This window comes from Dreissena polymorpha, chromosome 7 (assembly GCF_020536995.1).
Source record: "Dreissena polymorpha isolate Duluth1 chromosome 7, UMN_Dpol_1.0, whole genome shotgun sequence".
NCBI classification, from domain to species: domain Eukaryota; kingdom Metazoa; phylum Mollusca; class Bivalvia; order Myida; family Dreissenidae; genus Dreissena; species Dreissena polymorpha.
The window spans coordinates 85,002,358-85,027,234 of NC_068361.1; the positions used below are offsets into that span (position 1 = coordinate 85,002,358).

The 24,877-nt window shown below is 34.5% G+C and overlaps 1 protein-coding gene and 2 long non-coding RNA genes across 9 annotated transcripts in view; 2 read left to right on the forward strand and 1 right to left on the reverse strand.

Moving 5' to 3' along the window:
- The window catches only part of LOC127837572 (uncharacterized), a 386,512-nt gene that overhangs the window by 54,855 nt on the left and 306,780 nt on the right, over nt 1–24,877 (reverse strand). The window lies entirely within an intron of this gene.
- On the forward strand, nt 7,965–11,025 carry LOC127837616 (uncharacterized). The gene is made up of 3 exons (XR_008029371.1): nt 7,965–9,905; nt 10,060–10,234; nt 10,617–11,025. It is a non-coding gene; the product is annotated as an uncharacterized LOC127837616 (long non-coding RNA).
- Nucleotides 22,802–23,863, forward strand: LOC127837599 (uncharacterized). Its single transcript, XR_008029349.1, has 3 exons — nt 22,802–23,272; nt 23,423–23,533; nt 23,738–23,863. It is a non-coding gene; the product is annotated as an uncharacterized LOC127837599 (long non-coding RNA).

The window sequence follows — 24,877 nt, forward strand, 5'->3', positions numbered from 1 at the left end:
GTGACCTCCTGATCGCTAAACGGACACCATATCCACTATGCCACGGCGATCTTTTAAATATTTTAATTGTTAACGACTATTGCAAAAAATAACAAGGGACAAAATTGTCACAAAACCAGGTTTTCATTGTGAAAAAAAAATCTGATAAAGGGAGAAAACTCAAACTGAACTTTTGAAATGAACAAACAAAATTAACCCCCTTTGTAAGTTTGTTTTTTAAAAAAATCTATTTTTAGTCGTGGTGACCTTGACATTGGAGATATTGACGTGATTCTTTCGTGCGACACACCATCCCATGATGGTGAACATATGTGCCAAATGATTTTAAAACCTCACAATGAATGACATAGTTATGGCCAGGACAAGCTCATTTATGGCCATTTTTGACCTTTGAACTCAAAGTGTGACCTTGACCTTGGAGATATCCACGTAATTATTTCGCGCGACACACCGTCCAATGATGGTGAACAAATGTGCCAAATGATTTTAAAATCTGACAATGAACGACATAGTTATGGCCCGGACAAGCTTGTTCCGCCCGCCTGCCAGCCCGCCAGCCAGCCCGCCCGCATTCGCCAATCTAATAACCAGTTTTTTCCTTCGGAAAACCTGGTTAAAAATAGTATAAAGAACTTGCTTCAAAAACAAACCATAAGGCCTAAATTAAAATTAAGTTTGTTTGCCCTTTACCGACCGACCCACTTTTTACCCCCCGACCCAAAAATTTTTATTGCGATTTCTGAAAACATTTTTTTTTTTTTTTTTTTCGCCAATCATAAAAGAGCCGAATGCAATATTTATTTGTGCGCATATTTATATCCCTGTCCATTCTTATCGCCCCTGACCAATCTAGGTCGCTCCGATGGTTGGAATTTCACAACCCCAGAATAGACAGTAATGCAAGCGCCTATAACCAGCATCGCGATCGGCGGTGTTTCGTGAAAATGGCCAAACGACATCATACTTAACTATTGGTTCGCGAAAGTAGTCTTATTGAATACTAACTATCGAATTTACGATGGACATCATATAATTAGTATGGATTAATGAAAAGAAAGTGTCATTCTACAATGAAGCATACGTTTTAGATACAAATAAAACTCTTTTTTTTGAAAATGTATGAACTGAATGTCACAGAACAATTGTTTGAAAATTGAAATGCAGTCTACTCCCATAGAAAAATAAATCTAACAGTTACCGGATTATTGTTCGAAAATGCAAAATAAAAGACAAACATGATTAGATTTATATGCAAGTGGATCTGTGTTTAATCAGATTCATGTGCATATTCTGCTTTATTATGCTTGCCACTCTAAACAGTTTACTGTAATGGCATGTTAGTGAAATGGATATTTAAAGGTAAACTTATTTAATATATTAATGTCTCTTAGCTAAATGCATAGACAACACTCAAGTATATATGTTTCAAGTAGGGATGGCATCGAATACCAATATCGGTATTCGAATGTTCCCAAATTCATTCAATCGAATATTCGAATATTCGCATAAAACGACTGGATTGATTTTTCCTTGTTATGTGTTAATTTCCATTGGTTTGTAATTTATATCCGTTTGCTAAATACAAGGCTGTTTATTAACGTTGCTATCGAATAATTGTATCGCTGTCGACTAATACTATGACCGATACTGTGATCGGGCACAAATAGAACGAAAAACATCGTGTCATAGAATTTTATTTTTTAATGATTCCACAGATTTGTAGCAGACCGCGCATATTAAAAACTAAGTTTACACACATTACACGTTGCGGTCTTCTTATCCACAGACCTCGTAAAGTATTCCATACTGCAGAAAGGGATGGTGGCATTTTCAGATTTGAATTATGATTCCTTGATGATTGTTTAATTTATATCATCTGTTACTTTTGAGTAATTCACATATTTAAATGTCTGTTCAAACTGTGATCACAAAACCTAAGTTACTATTCGCCAGTAAATTGAAGCCCTTAATTGGTACCTAATTGACAAACAACAGTTCGGACTCTTTCTTATAGTAAGTATATTGCATTGCGCGATTTGAGTAATTCACACACTTAAATGGCTGTACATACTGTGATCACAAAACTTAATTATTATTCGCCAGTCAATTGAAACCGTTGATTGGCACCCCATTGGCAAACAACAGTCGGGGCCTTTCTTAGAGCGTGTATATTGCATTTCGCAATCAACACTGATACGGGCCGCGTTATCAGTTTGACACGAAGAACGTCACGTCAAACATGTTACTCCCAGGTGATTTCGGTTGCATTTTAGTAAGCGGTTCATGAAATATTGGTGAAATTACGTTTGGAAAAAAATGCGAATATGCGAATATCATTTTTATTATTCGAATGCTGACCATTCAATCGAATATTCGAATAATCTTGCCATCCCTAGTTTCAAGCGTTAATATATCCACAAACTGAAACTAACACGCTTAATTTATTTCCCCAAAACAAGTTTTCATGCTAATGTTAGTTGCAATAATACAACTCCCAGCTATTGACCTTCTGAGCTGTACGAATGTACTCATTAAAGCTCAGAGCATTCAAGAAGAACTAATGCTTATGTTCAGTTTGCCTTTCCGTGAATTTACTTTGCCATGCCGAGACTATGCACTAACCGGTCAAACACTTTAAATTGAGGCCTGTAAAAATTTCAACTGGCCTGTGAATTGTTTCTCCTGGTAGGCAAGTCTGGCCTGTTAAATGTCTGAATTTTTCCATTAAAGGCTTTGGGCTGTCTTTCTACACTCCTTCAATGCTTGTTGCATGCTAATTAAGCCCAATTGAAGAGAAAGGTTGAAGTTAAAAATAAAAGCTGTCTGGCAGTTAAATAATAACAAATGCATTTGAGCAATTAACATCATATTATAATGAACACGTATTTGATGTTATAACACACAAGCATGCATTTGATATTGATATATGCAAGAAACAGCAAACAAGATAATGTAAAGCTACATAGGGCTTCGTACACTGCAACAGTGCTTTAATAACGCTCGATTGGTCATTGTCGGCTCGGGTACTACTTACATGTACCCCGGGTACTCTTAAGTATACTTACATGTACCCCGGGTACGATAAATATACTTAATCGTACCCGGGAAATTTGACGCTAAATCGGTCGTTGTCGGCTATTTTTTTTTCAAATTTTAATTATATTGACATTTATATCAATTTTCTGTAAAATGGCCTTCTATATTATCGAAACTCATACTCAAAAAGCATGTTGATGCAGTTTTTTTAAAGAGAAGTTTGTTTAAGCTAATCGAAAGTGCGTTTTACAACATCGGATTTGGGGAGGAAATACTACTCGGGTACAGTCTAATATCGACTTAAATATTAAGTATATTAAACGTACCCGGGGTACATGTAAGTATACTAAAGAGTACCCAGGGTACATGTAAGTAGTACCCGAGCCGACAATGACAAATCGAGCTTTAATAACAGTGTTTTAAATATTCATAGAATATTAGTGTATTAAAAATATAATTTCTCAAATAAAATAAAATAATTTTCCTACCTACCTACCCACCTGTAAAAATTAGGGTCGGTAAAGGGCAAACCAACAATATTTTTATTGTGGCCTAACTGATGTGTGTTGCGGTTGTGCGTAATTTAAGTCATAACTACAATTAATTGGAATCAAACGTCTTATTTGCATGATTGCTCCCGACCATTTAAAATTTGTTCACATTATTTTCTTAACGGCGACTATAATTTACATGTAACAGTACCAATATTTAATATATTCAGATCCAATATATATATAGTTTCTTTCATATTTACGGAATTCGCTACCCTTCCCAAAATAAAATACGCTTTTTACCAAAAAACGCTTAAAAAAGTGTATTTTTTCTGCGCTTTTTACTAAAAGTGTATTAATTCTGCACCTTTTTCATTAGTAAGTGCACTAAAGTGCATTTTTTCTGTACCTTCATTTTCTTCAAGCGTATTTTTCTGTACTTTTTTATCTAAGAAGTGTATCTTTTTCAATACAAGTGTATCTTTTGTAGACAAAGCGTATCTTTTTATGCAAGAAGTGCATTTTTGTGCATTTAAGTGAATCTTCTTATTTGTCAAAAAATAAGCTTTCTGTACAAGTGTATCTTCTTAAAAATAAGTATAACTCTAATATTCTGTGTATTTTTAATCATTTACTTAATCAGAACACTATAGGAAATAACTGAAGTTAAAGGACAGCAATGTCTTTAATAGCAGGCTGGTACTGAATTCTTTCTTATCTTCACATTAATAATGTCATTATATTAATGGTCTTATTGTTGAAATTTGTCTGCTCATAAAATTAAACAACCCACATAAGTGTTTTTTTTAAGTTATTCAAAACATGTTATACGCAATATATCACTATGATGTGAGAAATCATTAAAATAACAAGAGCACCGCCTTGCGGGTGCAGACCGCTCATCTATTTTCTTTTTAAAGGTGAAGGGACTCTCATTTTCAATCACAAAGGAGGGAGGAGTGGAGTGAAGAGGGGTGTATAGTGTGGGGTTGTGGACATTTATTACATTATCTTCCAAAAAAGCGAAAAAAAAAAAAAAAAAAAAAAAAAAAAATCGGGGGGGGGGGGGTATAGTGTGAGGGTGTGGTGATAATTTGTGAGATGATCTTAAAAAAAAAAAAAAAAAAAAAAAAAAAAATCAAAAAAAAAATTTGGGGGGGGGGGGGTGGGGGGGTGGGGTGGGGGTATAGTGTGAGGGTGTGGTGGTCATTTGTGAGATGATCTTATAAAAAAAAAAAAAAAAAAAAAAAAATTAGGGGGGGGGGGGGGAGGGGGGGGAGGGGGGGGAGGGCACGGGGGATGGTTTGGGTGAAGTCTATTGTGGTATGTCAGGTAAGAGTAGTTTCATCAAAGTATCAATCAAATCTAATCATAAATAAAGAAGTTATGGCAATTTTAGCAAAATTTAATAATTTGACCTTGAGAGTCAAGGTCATTCAAAGGTCAAAGTAAAATTCAAGTTGCCAGGTACAGTAACCTCATGATAGCATGTAAGTATTTGAAGTTTGAAAGCAATAGCCTTGATACTTCGAGTGGATCGAAACACAAAATTTAACCATATATTAAAAGTTACTAAGTCAAAAAAGGGCCATAATTCCGTAACAATGACAACCAGAGTTATGCAACTTGTCCTTTTACTGTACCCTTATGATAGTTTGTGAGTGTTCCAAGTATGAAAGCAATATCTATGATACTTTAGGGGTAAAGTGACCAAAACATAAATCTTAACCAAATTTTCAATTTTCTAAGTATAAAGGGCCCATAATTCCGTCCAAATGCCAGTCAGAGTTACATAACTTTGCCTGCACCGTCCCCTTATGATAGTTCATAAATCTTGCAAGTATGAAAGCAATAGCTTTGATACTGTAGGAATAAAGTGGACCTAAACACAAAACTTAATCAAATTTTCAATTTTCTAAGTATAAAAAGGGCACATAATTCTGTCAAAATGCCAGTCAGAGTTACATTACTTTGCCTGCACAGTCCCCTTATGATAGTTAGTAAGTGTTGCAAGTATGAAAGCAATAGCTTTGATGCTTAAGGAATAAAATGGACCTAAACACAAAACTTAACCAAAATTGTCAATTTTCTAAGTATAAAAAGGGCACATAATTCTGTCAAAATGCATGCCAGAGTTATCTAACTTTGCCTGCCCAGTCCCCTCATGATAGTAAGTAAGTGTACCAAGTTTGAATGCAATAGCATTGATACTTACTGAGAAAAGTGGAACTAAACGCAAAACTTAACCAAAATTTGCAATTTTTTAAGTACAAAAAGGGCACATAATTCTGTCAAAATGCACGCCAGAGTTATCTAACTTTGCCTGCCTAGTCCCCTCATGATAGTAAGTAAGTGTACCAAGTTTGAATGCAATAGCATTGATACTTTCTGAGAAAAGTGGACCTAAACGCAAAACTTAACCGGACGCCGACGCCAACGCCAACGCCAACGCCAACGCCAACGCCGACGCCAAGGTGATGACAATAGCTCATAATTTTTTTTCAAAAAATAGATGAGCTAAAAATGTTATAATTACGTCCTATCTATCTATTTTGTATCTGTCTATCTATTCTTATCAAAATTAAAAAATATCTGGTTAAATAACAATTATGAATTAAGTCAATAAATAGCACTTTCCAATAAATTGAAATAAGTGTAAATGTTCTGTCAAATACAAATATGTTTAAAAGCAATATTTTCATCTGTTGCCATTTACATTCAGTTTCATATGATACCATCATATCCATTTTCTTAATTTGCAATAAAATAATAAGATGCCAAACATGACCTATGTTACATAAACAGTCAACAAAATAACAAGACAATACCTAAAAACACCCCTTTTCACACCACTAACAATAAACAGATAACAATCTGTCAGGCATTCAGAGTTAAACAGGGTACTGATTATCTAGGGGCAGATAAGGCTACTGATAGGGGTTGCCCAGACATAAGGCTAGAATGAGGTATAAGACTTTTGATTGGTTCAAATTTTTGCACAGGAAATTATTTGAAAACAACAACTTTTGAAAAACAAGCTGGTTTCAGCAATTGACCAGTCGCCAACTCCGCCCACATTTTGTCGATCAGCCAATCAGATATCAGCGATTTTCCTCCTTCTTTATAAAGTACAGGTAAACGGCACTTTCCCAATTACGAAAAAAATACAAATTTCCCAATTGCTGTCCTTAAATTCCCAATTAAAGGTAAAAAAAAAAAAAATTTTTTTTTTTTTCTTTTTTAGCAACATTTAGTTAGTTTCCCTTTGCAGCTCTATAGCTTAAACCTAGGTTTATATAATATTGCGTCTTGAAAACACTTGGTTATCAATTTTAAAGTATTTGGGAGCAAAAAATCAAATACACCAATTTCCCAATTTGAGGTTTTCACGACTCGATTTTTCCCAATTTTGAGGTTTTCACGACTCGATTTTTCCCAATTGGACCGGTACGGGTACTTTTCCCAATTGGACAAGGAAAATCGCTGGATATCGATTTTTTCACACACCCCTCAGCAACGCTTATCTGGCCGCCACTTTGTCCGACAAACAAAGCGTGTTGTACATATGGAATGGACGTAATTTTTAAGAGTTTACACAGATTTTATATCAAATGCATGATCATTACTGTTCAATCATTATTCAAAATTGTAGGTGCTATACATTCTTTATAAAAAGTTATTATTTTATCTTCATTTCTTGAACATATTAACGAGTAATGAGAAAACAAACACAATCAATAGTTTAACCACACCAGGTGTGTGTTCTATAAAATGTGTTATACCGTTTGATGCACAATATTATTAAGCAGTTTGGGCAACATAATAATTGCCACACGTGCTTATTAATCTCAGCGTAATTGTCGATGATTAATAAATAACAGTATGTTGCGTGGATCTCAGAATGAAGGAACATTAAGGCATTGTTAGGTACTGTACACAAGAAAAGAAAACTATTTAATTACTTAAATGATTTCCAATTATATATTTATTTTCTGTGGATCATAAACAAGGGAAATCATTATAAATTGTTAACTTTAATATTGTTTTAACTGAAGTAAAAACAACACAAAGGTGATTTCAACGCGGCTTAGCCAGCTTAAAGCGACTTCAAGTGCAAAATGTACGGCTTATAATACAACAACAACATTTCTAATACAACATATATTGATACGGGGAGAAATGTGAAAATTGCAATTAACATGTAAGAGCCATCTTCTTATAAATAAGCAAATGCATAATATGCTAAATGTATTCAATTCGAATGTTCGTGAACAGCACCGTAATACCAACATTTCATTTTTTGATAGTGAAATGTAACAGGTTCGCATTAAACATAAATGAAATAAAATGCATATTAGACTATCTGTTAATGAAACCACGAAATTAGGCCTGTATTAAATTATGGTTACAATCAAAATTTAATTTATATCCCAGGGGACAAAAATTCCACTCGTCCGCTCGTATTGACGAGTGAAATCTTGAAAGGACGAGTGAATTTCCCTAAAGCTCTCGTCCTACAGGACGAGTGAAAAAAAACTGGTGTTAAAATATGTATTTTCTGACCAGTAAGACTCTTTTTCATTAAATAAAATCATTTCTTAAAGCATATCTATTCCGAAAGTAGAACGCGAATGAACCGGAAATCGTAATTGTAAATTTCATACAGCAGGTGCGCGTTGTTATGCGAGACTGTGTCCCGGAGTAAATATTGGCTTTTTGGTGTAAACTTTGCGCGTTCATGTTGACAGGGAACCATCTGACTTCATTCACTGTAAGTATTGATTTTTTTTAAGAATTATTTTACTGCGAAGTACCGTTTTCAACCAGTCTGAATTTCATCTGAAAAATGTATGACATACGAGCGTTCTTTAAAGGGGGCAGGAGCGATACATTGTATTCAACCATCCGAAATGGAAAGCACGCAAGCATTAGAAAAAGGAAAAAACAAATTTGTCTTCATTTATTTATTTTGTGTTCCTCATAAATAAAGTAAGTTAACATTTCTTCTGTGATCAGCTGTCATGAATAACTAAGTAAGCAGCATTTTAGCAGTGATATAGGAAACATTGTTAGTCATATCAGTCCTTTGCAATCTTTCTTTCACACATATTTGAAGGACAAGTGCATGTGTTTGCAGGACGAGTGAAAATTTTAATGCACTTGTCCTGCAGGACGAGTGCAATTTATAAATATTTTTGTCCCCTGTATCCTAATAAAACAATTCGGTGTCTTTTTAAAAATAACACAATAAAACAAAAATCTAAACATTTTTAATAAACAAAAAACCCATCATGATATGGATATGTCATTTGCATTTAATAAAAATATTTTCAATATTATATATGAATAGCCACCGGGTTCACTGTCAGACGGTTGAAAATCAATATGAAATAAATGCTCATTTTTACAACGGATTTTTCATCCCCTCCCTATATAATATGTATAAGAAACGTTTCTGATAGTCAGTCTGCCGTTAACTCATTTATTTTGATTACGCCATTTCTCTCTAAAGTTTTTATGATTGTATTAACGTTTTACAAAGCAGTTTAGGTTAGTGTGCGGCTTTAATAATTTATTTTATAGAAAAGAGCATAATACATCATTACATATATAGAATTTCCCTCACGTAATCCGCTATAATTGCGATCTGCTTGTCAGAGTTTTCTAATCACTAGACCACGTGACTATGTGGGCGGAGCGATCGATAATTTGGCGACTGGTCAATTGAATATTGAGCTAAATTAAATTAACATTGAGACTTATAATTGTTCTGTAAAATGTATTGAAATACTGTCAGCATGAAGTTTTGTGTGATGAAAACAATGTGTTTTTTACTACAATTTGGAAATCATCAGTTTGTTGGAAAAGAGGTTCAACTGTTGTTGTTTTTTTGGAATACTGTAGAACAGTTTTAACAGGTTTGTATTGTCATTTCTTCATCCTTTTTTTTATTTAGTTTATTGAATTAATTATGATCACTAGTATATTTATGTATTGTCACTGGGAAATGTAAATTGATAAGTTAATGTATCGCAATTTAAAGGAAAAACAACACAATTTGAAGCAAATATAGATAAACATACACATGACAAAGTGTAAATGTTGTGTACAGTGAATTGTTGGGGTTGTGTTTTATGATTATTGTCATCTTTATTGTTATTTATTGATATTTCTGGTTATTACTGAACAGATTTCTTTCCCTCATATTTTAATGTTGAAGGTTAAACTCTTGCCCCAAGAGCAAAAGGGGTTATCATACTACCTGATGTATGGACTTTTAAACCAGGCTTTTACCCTGCAGAGCTGGCCAACTTGAGGGGAACTGAAGTGGGCAAACCTCGCCCTGTCCTTGAACAAGAAAGCTGGATTTGTTGAGAGGTAAAACTATACAGGTTATTGCATTTTAAAAGCGTCACAATTCTGACCAATGTGACAAATATTGTTTGAAATGTGATGAAAGTAAATTACAAGCTTTGGAAAATTACCAATTGTAAATATTTTGTCAAAACTCCTTTTCTTGTTTTGGTTCCAGAGTATCATTAAAGCTGAAATCCAGCATGAAACCAGGGAGGTGAAGGCCATCGCACAGGCCATGTGCCAACTATTCACTCCCCACCAGCTTGTGACTTGCTCCATGAAGGGAGCAACAACTACAACGGGGTCACCAAGACCAAGCCTCCCTGCTGCTGAGAGAAATGCAATCATTGGTACTTTTTCTTCATCATAAAAATTTGAAGTACCAGTTACCCGTATAAAAATTCAATACACAACCTACAAATATTTTTCAGATCACTTACTGTTTACAGTTGCATAAATGATCATTATTACATCATTTGTGAAAAGGGGGAGTTTTTATTATCCAAGTGACCGTTAACAATGTTGATTTTTTTAATTCATGAAGACAGGGATTGAAAAACTTTGCCCGTGTCTCTAATCACTGTCTCCAGGACAATCAGTTCTAAACTCATTTGTGTTGACTTCCTTAATATGCAAATATTTAACCTCTTTTTCTGGCTAGAGTATTTTCTATTTAAGAACATTTTTTTTTTGGCATGTTTTTAAAATGAATAGTCTATTATATTTTTTCAGATGTCATAGCCAAAACCTTTGACAAGCCTCTGGTGGATGTTAAAGAAAAGATGAGAGGTTGTTTAAGGCGTCTGCGGCTGATGCACAAGTAGACTGAAGTCTTTGTAAATAAAATGTGCTGTTAAAATGATTATTTAACCATTGTTTTCACTTTGTTATATAGATTTGCACCTGTTGCAACATCATTAACTTATTTTTGTGCTCCCGATAGGGTCTCATATAGCAGTTGAACTGTCCGTCTGTCTGTCTATCCGTCCGAAAACTTTAGCATTGGTCATAACTTTTGCAATATTGAAGAAAGCAACTTGATATTTAGCATGCATGTGTATCTCATTGAGCTGCACATTTTGAGTGGTGCAAGGTCAAGGTCATCCTTCAAGGTCAGAGGTCAATATCCAATGGAAGTAATCTTTAAAAAGAGGTAATTTCTATACCTGCCAAATGATATTCAAAACCTTGTTAGGACTGAGAGAGAACGTTTTTACTTGTTCGCTATTTGACAATTTGGTAACCTATGTCTTTCATATTTGTTAATACTTTAACCCAATGTCTTTCAACATATTTGATTTCACATTGCAATTTTTGTGATATTGTTTAATAATGTATATTATTGACATGTTATTTTTCATTGTAAAAATGAATGTAACCCAAAAAGTATGGGGACAGGGAAACATGCTGTTAAAAATGCCTGATTGTATGCTGTGATTTCTTTGAATGTAGATATGTTATTTAATGTTAATAAATATGTTTATTTACAAAGTTTATTTGCTGTACTTGTTTCAGTTCATATTTAAACTGGTCACTTTTCATATCCAAATGAATGTATCTTTAAAATACTCATTTTTCAAAGATACACTTAAGTGTATCTTTATCTATCTTGAAAATACTCGTTTTAAAAAGATACACTTGAGTGAATTTTAAGTGCACTAATACGCTAAAAAATACACTTGAGCGTATTTTTTATAAAATTCACTTGAGTGTATTTTAAGTGCACTAATACGCTTAAAAATACACTTGAGTGTTTTTTAAGTGCATTAATACGCTTAAAAATACACTTGAGCGTATTTTTTTATAAAATACACTTGAGTGTATTTTAAGTGCACTAATACGCTTAAAAATACGCTCGAGCATATTTTTTTAATAAAATACGCTTGAGTGTATTTTAAGTGCACTAATACACTAAAAAATACGCTTGAGCATATTTTTTAGTATAACAAGGGACAAAATTGTCACAAAACCAGGTTTTCATTGTGAAAAAAAAATCTGATAAAGGGAGAAAACTCAAACTGAACTTTTGAAATGAACAAACAAAATTAACCCCCTTTGTAAGTTTGTTTAAAAAAAAATAATCTATTATTAGTCGTGGCGACCTTGACATTGGAGATATTGACGTGATTCTTTCGTTTGTACCATGATGGTGAACAAATGTGCCAAATGATTTTAAAATCTCACAATGAATGACATAGTTATGGCCAGGACAAGCTCATTTATGGCCATTTTTGACCTTTGAACTCAAAGTGTGACCTTGACCTTGGAGATATCGACGTAATTATTTCGCGCGACACACCGTCCAATGATGGTGAACAAATGTTCCAAATGATTTTAAAATCTGACAATGAACGACATAGTTATGGCCCGGACAAGCTTGTTCCGCCAGCCCGCCAGCCAGCCCGCCAGCCAGCCAGCCCGCCCGCATTCGCCAATCTAATAACCAGTTTTTTCATTCGGAAAACCTGGTTAAAAATATACACTTGAGTGTATTTATGCACTTAATTAACGCAGTTAATATGCACTTAAATACACTTGAAGTGCAGTTCCTGGGGAACAAATAAAACTGAAGCGTATTAGTGCACTTTAGTACACTTAAATACACTGAAAAATACACTTAAGCGCATTAATACACTTGAAAAGTGTATTTTTTGAGAGAAAAATGCAGAAAAAACACACTTTTTTGCTCAAAAAAATGCACTTGGTAAAGTGAATAATACGGTGCCAATACCGCTGCGTTTTATGCGCATTAAATGCGCATTTTACACACTTTTTCGGGAAGGGTATATACCTGCAACACATTTTTCTTTAGTCTTTGTGCATGACAGAATACAATCTAATAAACAACCAGTAGTTGGAAGCAAGATTTTCCATGGGTCACAGAATGTTTTTCAATATTTTTTTTTGCTTTCTGTTTATTTTGGTTGTTATTTAATATTATAATATATGACTTACATGAAATGAACTGAGGACAAATACATAAATATTAAAAGAAAAGTTGTGATTTGGTAGTTCCAAAGTAGTGTGGTTTTTTATTTATAACATTTAGAAAGCATATAAAGAGTTCGACACCAACCGCCTGCCGCTGTGCCTGACCAAAGTCCTGGGGAAATGCAAGTATATATATATTATTCGCTTGTTATTCTTGTCTGTTTATCATAACATTCTAATCAGTGACACTAATCAAATGAAAAATCTCTCAAAATCACCTATCACACCAACACATCCGCATTTTGCACAGCACCTCGAACAACACTGATAAAGATCGCACTCACATACAGAACAATTCTTTAAAACGCAAACTTGCCTAACGCATAATACACTTTAACCCATCTCTTTAGTCAACAAAGTCTTTAATACAGACAGCCTCAAGCACTCAACACTCTTATACTATCGGCACATATAACAGACAGTTAAAGTACTTTTAAAAATATTCTTTTTAACTATTACTTTAATTTTTATTACAATATTAACACACATTATTGAAGATTTATATATGTACACAAGTACAAACAAGTAGACATACATCTATGCTTGATTTTAATATGTATTTCAATATTTACACACATTATCAAAGCTTTACAATATGTACACTAGGAGACATACTGTTTTTACATCTATACACTTTTATTTTAATATTTATTTCATAATCACACACAGTATCAAGCTTTACAATATGTACACAAGTAGATATACATCTATATACGTTTATATTAATATATATTTCATTACGTTAATTAATTAAATACTTAATTGTATAGCATGAAAAATTAAAATATTTATTAAGTATTCCATACTACAGCCTTACCTCTAAACAACCCCTTTCAGTAATAGCCTTATCTACCACTCGATAATCAGTACCCTCATCAGCTCTGAATGACTTACAGATAAGCTGTTTATTGTAATTTTGGTGGTGAGAAATCAGGGGGTTTTCTGCCTAATTTGGGAAAAGGAGTCTGACCAAATTGTTAATTTTTTATCGACAAAATTGTCCATTTTGGGAATTTTTGCTTCCATGAAACAGCTCATTTTCGGAAAACATTGTGAATTTATCATGCTTAAATAAGTCAGGTTTAACAAATAATTTGTTTTTATTTGTTATTTTGACATTTAATGAAGGTATTCATCAGATGAGTCAGTTTGGTTTGTGAATGTGCTGTGAAATGGGGAGCACAGCAGGTTTATGGTGCTGAATCCTCGCTCAACCACAGCAGTGCTTGTTGGCATGATACACATCAGCTGGACGAGTTGAAACATTAATAATCTAATAATCATAAGTCATAAGACACTTCTTTCTAAACAAGAGGGCCTCAAAGGCCCAAAGTCGCTCACCTGAGATAACAAGATATTATTGGGACAAATCTTCTGACCAAGTTTCATGAAGATCGGAAAATAAATGTGGCCTCTAGAGTGTTAACAATTAAGGTTTTACTATAGCCCAGGCTTCCTGAAAAGTCCAAAAAAGTGCCTGTCAACCGGACAGGCTGATGGAAAAGTTAGCCTGTCCGGACAAAAATTCACCTGACCGAACAGCGTGAGTTTACTGAAGAATTAAGTAAAGATTTTATTTTCATAAGAATTGCTAAACATAATGAGTACCAACCAACATACCGTACACATACGGCACCAAATATAAAAATGTTTGACATTTTAAAAACAAACAGATATTGGTTTATTTTCACAAAAGTAACTTTCTCTTTTCTCAATTTTCATAAAATGACTTGTACATGTTGCATGAAATCTGAATATAAATTAAGTTTTTTATTGGTCGTTGCACAAGAATATGAACTGTACACGACACTTGTGTGCAGTCAGTATACAATACAATAATTGTTTCAATAATGAAGGAACTGAAACAGCGTAACAGTAACAATACAGCGTGTTTAAATTACATTTTATTAAGAGGAAATGTCACTTCCGAATAATTCGTGAGATACCCTGGTACTTTAGTTGAAATTTACAACAAAACTTTTAATGGAAATTAAATGATTTCAATGTTGCACCCGCTACGAAATTTTATTTACAAATAAATACACCCACGCCAATTTTCGCGCGTTTTTTATCAAGGCAAAGAAATTCATTTATTTAATCTAGAAGTTGTAACCGAAAATAGCTGTACACGATGCGTGCCAGTGATTTTTTTGCCCAAAATTACCGACAATATAATTCAGCACCTTCCCAATTGTTTTTTGTTACAACCTTTGTAATTGGATAGATGGTAATATGTCGGACCAATGAAATTTACGTTTTCGGAAAAACAACAAAGGGAGAGCACTCTTAAGAACTAGTGACGCGTAAGCGTTCTTAATGACAAAAAGGCTCGAAATTCACGAAAAGAGTGATTATAATGGGGTGTTTGTGTTCTTTTGGCAAGTATTAGACTTTTCAGTATTTAGTCATATTTTTTTGGCCTGTCACAAGGACCGGCAATATTTGAAACTCCGCCGGACCGTAAAGAAATTTGCCGGACAAGACCGGCGGTCCGGCATTTTCAGAAAGCCTGTAGCCATATAAGGAAAACTGCCCCGCCCCCTGGCAGCCATGTTTTGCAACCAACTGGCATCATTTTTGAACTCATCCAAGATATTATCGGGACAAATCTTCTGACCAAGTTTCATGAAGATCGGAAAATAAACGTGGCCTCTAGAGTGTTAACAAGGTTTTACTATAGCCATATAAGGAAAAATCCCCCCCCCCTGGTGGCCATGTTTTTCAACCAACCGGCATCATTTTCGAACTCGTCCAAGATATATTCGGGATGAATCTTCTGACCAAGTTTCATGAAGATTGGACAATAAATATGGCCTCTAGAGTGTTAACAAGATTTTACAATAGCCATATTTAGCCATATAAGGAAAAATGCCCTGCCCCTTGGCAGCCATGTTTTTGAAGCAAAGGTTACAATTTTCAAACTCATCCAAGATATCATTGGGACTAATCTTCTGACCAAGTTTCATGAAGATCGGAAAATAAATGTGGCCTCTAGAGTGTTAACAAGGTTTTATATATAGCCATATAAGGAAAAATGCCCCGCCCCTTGGCAGCCATATTTTTAAAGCAAACGTAACCATTTTCGAACTCATCCAAGATATCATTGAGACCAATCTTCTGGCCTAGTTTCATGAAGATCGGAAAATAATTGTGGCCTCTAGAGTGTTAACAAGGTTTACTATAGCCATATAAGAAAAATGCCCCGCCCCCTGGCGGCCATGTTTTTCAACCAACCCGCATCATTTTCGAAATCTTCCAAGATATTATTGAAATAAATCTTCTGACCAAGTTTTATAAAGATCAAACAATAAATGTGGCCTCTAGAGTGTTCACAAGATTTTACTATAGCCATATAAGGAAAAATGCCCCGCCCCTTGGCAGCCATGTTTTTAAAGCAAACGTAACCATTTTCGAACTCATCCAAGATATCATTGAGACCAATCTTCTGGCCTAGTTTCATGAAGATCGGAAAATAATTGTGGCCTCTGGAGTGTTAACAAGGTTTACTATAGCCATATTAGGAAAAATGCCCCGCCCCCTGGTGGCCATGTTTTTCCACCAACCGGCATCATTTTAGAACTTGTCCAAGATATTATTGGAATGAATCTTCAGACCAAGTTTTATGAAGATCAAACAATAAATGGGGCCTTTAGGGTGTTCACAAGATTTTTCTATAGCCACATATAGCCATATAAGGAAAAATGACCCGCCCCTTGGCAGCCATGTTTTTCAAGCAAACGTAACCATTTTCAAACTCCTCCAAGATATCATTGAGACCAATCCTCTGACCAAATTTCATGAAGATCGTACAATAAATGTGGTCTCTGGAGTGTTCACAAGGCAAATGTTGATGACGCACGACACACGACGGACAAAAGGCGATCACAAAAGCTCACCATCAGCACGTTGTGCTCAGGTGAGCTAAAAAAAATTTTTTTTTGGAAATTGGAAATTTTTGTTAAAATTTTGGTTTGGGATCAGGTCCGTTTGCATTGGGAATCAGGGCTTTTTTTCCTTCTTTATGAGTGGCCGTGGAAGGACATTTCACAATTTTGAAAAGGACAATTCACAAACCTAACATGGCCGTGAATTTTTACAAAATGGGCCATTTTTCACAATTTTAATAATTTCACGACTCGGTTTTTCACAATTTTAAGAAGTTCGCGACTCAATTTTTCACAATTTTGAAAAGTTTCGCGACTCAATTTGTCACAATTTTGAAAAGATTGCAACTCATTTTTTCACAATTTTGAAAAGTTCGCGACTCATTTTTTCACAAAATAAGGGGGCCAGGGCCGCTTCACAAAGTCAGGAAAAAAAGCCCTGGGAATGCCTCCGTTTTCAGGAGGCGCAGACAGTGTTGAAAAAATCCTGGAAATAGCAGTAACTTACCGGTTTCGCATGACAAAAACGCATGAATTCACTATGCGCATGTAGTCTGTAGCACATATATATTGATAATGATAACCTATTCTTAATTTAGTCAATTTATATACATAACTAAGAAACTTTGATCTATTATACTGCATGCAACAAACATTGCCTAATTTTTGTTTTAATTTTCTTTAATTTAACTTACACCTGGACTTGGATTATAAAAGTAAAACTGTTTAATTACCAGCTTAATCAACTTTGATTGAATCGCGGGCGGTACACAACACCCTTTACAACATTATCCGTGTTGTGACCAGCGCCCTCACACTACTTTGGGGGAAGGGGTCCGCAGCCCTAAGGAGGGGGAATTTTCGCGGCGTTTCCCTTTTTGGGGGATTTTTTTACTTACTCTCTCATTATTACATTTGTACATGTTTGCATTATATTCATTGCATTTTTTATAATTTAGTATGTTTGCAAAGATTAAATTGAAATAGAATTACGATATAATAATCATGAGACACATCTTTCAATTTTAAAAAGTATACTTTTCAGGTGGGGGACTGCCGTCGAATTTCAGCGGCAGATTTAATAGATTGAGGGCCCTGGTGACAAACATTAAAGTATCACCGATTAATTATCATACCAATTAAGTTAAATTGATTAATGTTTTCCCATTTTAATTATTGATTTTTGTATATATGACCTTTCACATCTCTTACACACACATTTATTTAACCCGTGAAAAACACCGACCACAAGTGTAAAAGAGCCATTAAATGTGACAACCGTATATTCAGATTATTAAAAAGGACATAATTTACATTATTAATACTTATAAACCAATGATCATATTACATCCTTCATCTACTATATATTTTTTGGGGGGTGCGAGTTGACTTCAAAAAGTGCGAGTTGACCAGAAATGCCTAGCCAGTTGACCAAAAAACGTGTGAGTTTACTACCGTGTGAGTTGAATTAGGTACGAGTTGATCGGCACGTGTAATAACAGTATTTTGTTTTTGGCAACAGGTTTGAACAAATTACTTTCATTTTGAGTATTTTGGCGTTAAATTAGTCCCAAAAATGAATACGAAATACTTCCACAACGAATGGATACACGTTCAGCCTCGGTCTGGAATTCTGTGAGTCCAGTGTTTTTTTTCACCTATAGGTGAGACCAATGTCTCTGTCCTTTTTCTTAAATATATATCAATGATTGTTTCAACATTATAGTTTCAGACAGTTCAGCCGTTATGCACAGTCTCAGTTTTCCTAGCCAATTTCAGTCTAATTGAAATTTTTTAATTGATATAATGGCAAATTTGAGCATTTTTTATCAATAAAATGGAGCAAATTGAAATGTTTTTATCAACAAATGTCGACACAATATAGATACATCAGGCCTTTCCCTGGCCATTTCGGGAATAAATGAAATTCATGTGAAAAGTGACCACTGATTTGGGAACAACTAATTTATTTAACTCTTTATGATAATTCAAAATCATATTAATATTATATTTATATACTTTGTTAGTTGTTTATTAAATAAATATGAGATATATGTATCATTAGCAGTCTGCAAAACTAACTTTTTTGTCTTCATAGCCAATGTGGCTATGAAACTTTGAAAATGTCATAGCCAGAGGGAATTTTTCATAGCCAGACAAAAATGAATTCATTACAGTGACATTATCATGAAAGGACGATTCAACAACAGTCGTTATTTAAAGTTCCATATAGATTGCAATTGGGGGGTTAAGATTAAAGGCTTATTATATAAAGCAGTGACCGAATAAACTAGTTAATCTCCGGCAGTAGATCACGCGAAACAGACAATAATTAAATAAATAATAGTATAGTAAACTGTTTTTACACTCTAATGGCTTTGCAATAACTATTAATTAAAACCCTGATCTCGTAGTCAACTTGTATTGTGATATGAATGATCAGTCCTTCATTTTAAACTACCCCGCCCACATGGCATATTCGAGAAAATGAAAAAAGTACAAGCGCGTCTTTATCCTTAGCCGCCTACGAATAGGACTAAAAGTGCAACATACTTGCTGCTCATATTTCCTGCGTTTCGCTACAGTCTCATCCGTTGGTGGTGGCAACTTCTTTTTTCCAGGGACAGAACTAGATGTCGGCGCTTTAAGCTTAAACATTTTTGACCTTAGCAGACGAAAAAAGTGTAATTCTCGGCAGCAAGTATTTACCAGTACAAATTCAAAGCCGGTGCTCACGGGTATCGATCTTAATCATATGAATAATAAACACTGTTACGGTTATTTCGTAATTTCAAGGCTATTAATAACATACATTCAACCGTTTTACTTAATTTATAAAAAAAAACGCACTATTATTTCATTTATCGGCGTAGAATGGAATTTCAGTTTACCAAAAGTATTACGACATTTTAAATATGCGAGCCGGACTTTACACTCTCTATAACATCTAAGGGAGATCACTAACGATAGAAAACTAAGGGAAGTAACCAAAGCGGTGTCACTGTAAGAATTTACACCTGAAATGCGTAAATTGATTATTTATTGGTTTATTTTCTCTGATTTTTTTTTCATCGCAATTCAGGCGATCTATATTCATTTTTTACATCGCCAGAGCTGAGATTTCATCGCATTGGCGATCAGGCGATGGGTTAATTTTGCAGACTGCATTAGACAGTTCTTTCTAAAAAAATATAAATATATATTATTTTTTTTAACTTCTGGAGGGGATTTTTTAAAAATATATACTATTTTTTTAGGGAAATGGGGCCAAATAGCGGCCCCAAAATTGCCATAAAAAACACTGGAGTCACGCGACATCGCCCTCTCATCAATTTTGGCTGATTGTCAAAATGTTCTATTGCCTCATCAAACAAATGTGCACGTGTTAATCCCTTTGTCAATGTACCGCAGAGTACATAACAGGGTGGTAGACTTGCTAAGCATGTAAAAATACCCGACACTACATCCAGTTTTTTCCGGATAATAAGTTCAATTAGTATACAGCGCAATAACTGTTTCTACAATGCCGTATCTAAAAGCACGGACTCTGCTACTTATCCGATCGCAGCGAGAATACAGTAATAACAATGTGTCCTAATTCAAACTACACTGTTATACGCAATACAATTTCAACTGCTACCATAAGACCAGATAATCAAACACTACGGTGAAAACAGTTGGTGCAGTGTCAGGCTTTTTCCGCCCTATGCCACGGGTCCGAAATTCGGCCCCATTCCCAATGCAAATCTGGTTGTTTTTTTCCCAATTCAAAAAAAAAAATTCCCAATTCCAATTTTTTTTACCTTAAAATATATAAGTTAACCTTATCCGGTGTACAAAATAGAAAGTGTTGCATAATAAAATTATCTGTTGCCTTCAATTTGTTTTAAAAACTGTAAAATATATTAATGATTATTTAAGACTTTCCTTATTTTCCTCAAAATCCGGCGCTTCACACGATTTTTTTCACCTCAAAAAAGGCCAGGCCTTTTCCCCAAATTCAAATTAAAAAACCTGCACTTATCTCACATGTTCATAATACTTTGTAAAATTTCAATAATAAGTTATCAAAATAGTCGTTATTTACCAGTTAACGGCTTCTTTGAAATATAAGAAACACTATTTACATGCGATTAATTTTCCCAATTGAGCCAATTTTGCGAATATTTTTTTTCCCAAAATGGGGGTTTTCACGACGCGAAATTCCCAAAATTCCAGTGTGGCGTATTCCCAAAATGGAGCGGAAAAAGCCTGAGTGTAACCTTATTACCTTTTTTTTCTCTTTGCTCTAATCCAGGCTTCCTGAAAAGGCCGGACCGCCGGTCTTGTCCGGCAAAATTCTTTACGGTCCTTGTGACAGGCCCAACAAAATATGACTAAATACCGAAAAGTTTAATACTTGCAAAAACAACGATTTAACCCAATTGCAATCGCTCTTTTCGTGAATTTCGAGCCTTTTTGTCATTAAGAACACTAACGCGTTACTAGTTCTTAAGAGTACTCTCCCTGTGTTGTTGTTTTTCGAAAAAGTCAATTTCATTGTTCCGACATATAAGTTATAACCATCTATCCAATTACAAAGGTTGTAACAAAAAACTACACATGAAAAAAATGCTTATACAAATGATCGAAATTGTCAAATTTGAAGTTGTCATCATCATATATAAGCAATGTTTTTCTTTATGTATCGTCAGAACGTATGAAATAACACGGAAATGTGCTTATATCAGTGTAATATCGCATAATGCCAAGCCCATTATCATTTTATTTTTGATAATATAAAACAGAAAGTCTTGTAAAAGATTGCTATTGTACGGAGAATATATGAGTATATTTTTTACAAGTTGACTACATAATTACATATTATATTGAATGAATCCCATATTTCAAAATTAAAGTGTGTTACAATTGCATAAGAACACATGATTTGATGTTATATGTTCCAAAATCAATTACTTATAGTTGTCCAATACTTATACACAGGCTGCACATTGCAATACAGTACAGGCAACGTGTACTTTGACAAAAACGCGTGTCTGCGGTGTTCAATTTTCCCGATGGGTGACATTTCGCGGGAGGCGGACACGCTACTGACCGCGGTGTTCGGCGAACACCCAAAATCGCCGCGATTGCACGCTATCATTAACTGTAACACCCGTGATCACCGCAATGCCGCGCGGCCATTGATACATGTAATACCTGTCTGCGATGGTCATTCAAGAGTTTTAAATTTACATGTACAATGTACAAATGAACATAATAAACTACATGTATGTGCAAATGTATGCGTTCTTAAAGTGATATTATGGGCAACTAACAGTATTTGCAATATACAATGTAGGTGTGTATCGTAACCGTTGTTTGTTTTTTGTGTTTTCGCTCGATATACACTTGTATTTGTTAATGCAGCATCAACATAATTAAACAATATCCCGAAAAGAAAAATAATCCATTTAAATATCAACCGTACTTTCGTTTTGACAACTTATGACAGAAATGAATCGATGTACGATGCGAGTCTAAATGTAGTTTTCATGCAGATTCTTTCATACCACACAATGACACAATTTGGTTTTACGGATCATTTCAGGTTAGAGGGATGGGTGAGTCATGTAACATATCGAAAATAATATAAATTTTTTATAAACAACCGGTAACAAGATGAGTTGTAGATAATTTCAGATACCACATTCATTATAACTTATTGTTTTCACCCGTTTCTTTTCAGCTCAATTCAACAGTAACAAAATGCCCATCACTTTAAATTATCTACAACTCGTCTTGCTTCCAGTGGTTAATAAAAAAATATAATATTCGATATTTTTCATGACAGTTCAGTCCTCTAAGCCGAAATGATCCGTAAAACAAATTTGTGTCTTTGTGTCGTATGAATAAATCTGCACTAAAATGAAATTTAGGTTTACATCGTACCCCTAATCATAACGAAAGTACAATTGATATTCAAATGATTTTTTTATTTTTCCGGGATATCGTTTTAGAATGTTGATGATGCATTCATAGATATAAGTTTATGTAAAGCAGTCTTCGAATTAGCCTATAAGCCCGAAGCCCGAGTCGATTTTTTGGCCGGTCGGTCGATCATAAATGCATATAAAATAGCCCGACCGGTCGATTAAATTTTTGAGCGTAAAATTGTAAACATAGTGAAATAATTACATGAACACCGGTCAGTCACTTCGGGTTAAAGGCGTATCGGTCAATGGAAGTAGTCGGTACAAATCGTTAGCCAATAAACACGTCCGTGTTCCACTCTTACGGGACTCCGGAGATGGACGTAGTGTTACGATTGGTCCGTTTGTTCAAAGCGGACATCGACGTATGATGACTCATTAAAAAAAAATCCTTGCGTTAAAATCGCGCTCAAGATGGCGTTCAGCCAACTTCGATACCAGAGCGGGGCGTTACCAGGTAAAAAACGTAAGCAGCCGACCGACCCTGTATCTTCTATCCATCAATGAATTTGACCCAGACCTTGCGATCAAGCACTGGATGGTAATTTTAAAGCCTATGTTATTATAGTTTTTTATTAGAAAAAATTAAATTTCAATTGTTATCATAACCGTTTCCTCATCAATGATGCAGGAATTAGTTATACTGTTATATAATTATTCATGATTGATTTAAGAGTAATTTCTTATTTAGACTTCAACACCCAGTGGACAACCCCGCAGAATCAAGAGAGAAGCCCCAGGATCCCAAGGGGACTGTATCGTGGTGTCAGAAGAGGACGAAAAAGATGTTGCCAGCAACAAGGTTACAACCCCTTAAATATATATTTAACTATAACTCATGTATACATTCATTAATTAATTGAATGATTAATGATAGGCAACCACAATTTTTGACAATAAAATAACGCATTGTTTGGGAAAATGACTTTTTATTTAGACAGACATCATTCTACTAAAAACAATCTAGCAAACATAACATTGTATGTGACATTGTGTGTCTTTCCAGGTGCCAGAGAACTCAGAATATGAAGATGATGATGATGATGATGATGACGATGAAGATATGGAGATGTCGGCGGAGCATGCCTTTTCTGTTGTTTTGAAAAATGAATAATAAATGTTGTAAATGGGACAGGCATATGTTTTTACTCATTAGAAGTAGTTATTTCTGATTAGAAATGAATATTTTTGTTGTTCCTAGCGAAACATTTATGTTTACCTTTTCGGGCTATTGAAAATGTCTTCGGGCTATTAAAAATTCTATCTAATTAGCCCGAAGGGCTATTGGTCTAAAAAAGTTAGCGTGAAGACTGGTAAAGTGACAACACCAAAAAATAACCGACGGTTGCGATAGACACCTATAAACATTGCATATATTGTTAGATGCGCATAATATTACGTTAAATACTTAAAATATCCTTCGACCAGCATGTACATAAAAATAGACTATATTTACTTGTATTCATTATCGCTTAAAGCGGGTATATACGATTTTTTATATGTGTTTAATTGTAATACATTGATAAAATATGTTACAATAACACAAAATAGGCAACAAAATTTACACATTAAAGCCGAATTTCATAAAATGCAGCAAAGACAAATTAGCGCCCCGAGTCGATTGTGACGTACATATTTTCCTACAATAACCGAAGCATTCGTCTTTGCATTAGGATCGGAGTTAGTGTTCGTGTGTCGTATAAATAGATATCGTTGCAGGAATTCAAATAAACCGTTAAACTAAGTTTAGATTCACATCGTACATGTATGGTTTACATGCTAGCGAATTCGGCTGCACAGCCGTTTTAAATTTCAAAATTAAATATCTGGCTTATTTCGCATTTTTCGACACGTTCTTCTTAACTTTTATTTTAATTTATATTTAAATATATATATATAATAAGTTTATTACACATTTTATATAAATTCATAAATATTTGACAACAACGTATATACCCGCTTTAAATAAAAGGGATCAATAATTTACGTTTATATTTAATTATTTTTTTTTTGCGAACACGATGAACACCGCGGTAGATATAATGGGTCCGCGGTGATTTGCGGTGTCCACCTTATTAAAAACGGCCCCCGCGAATATTTGATCTGAACACCCATCGCGGGGGTCGTTTGGTAAGCGAACACCGTA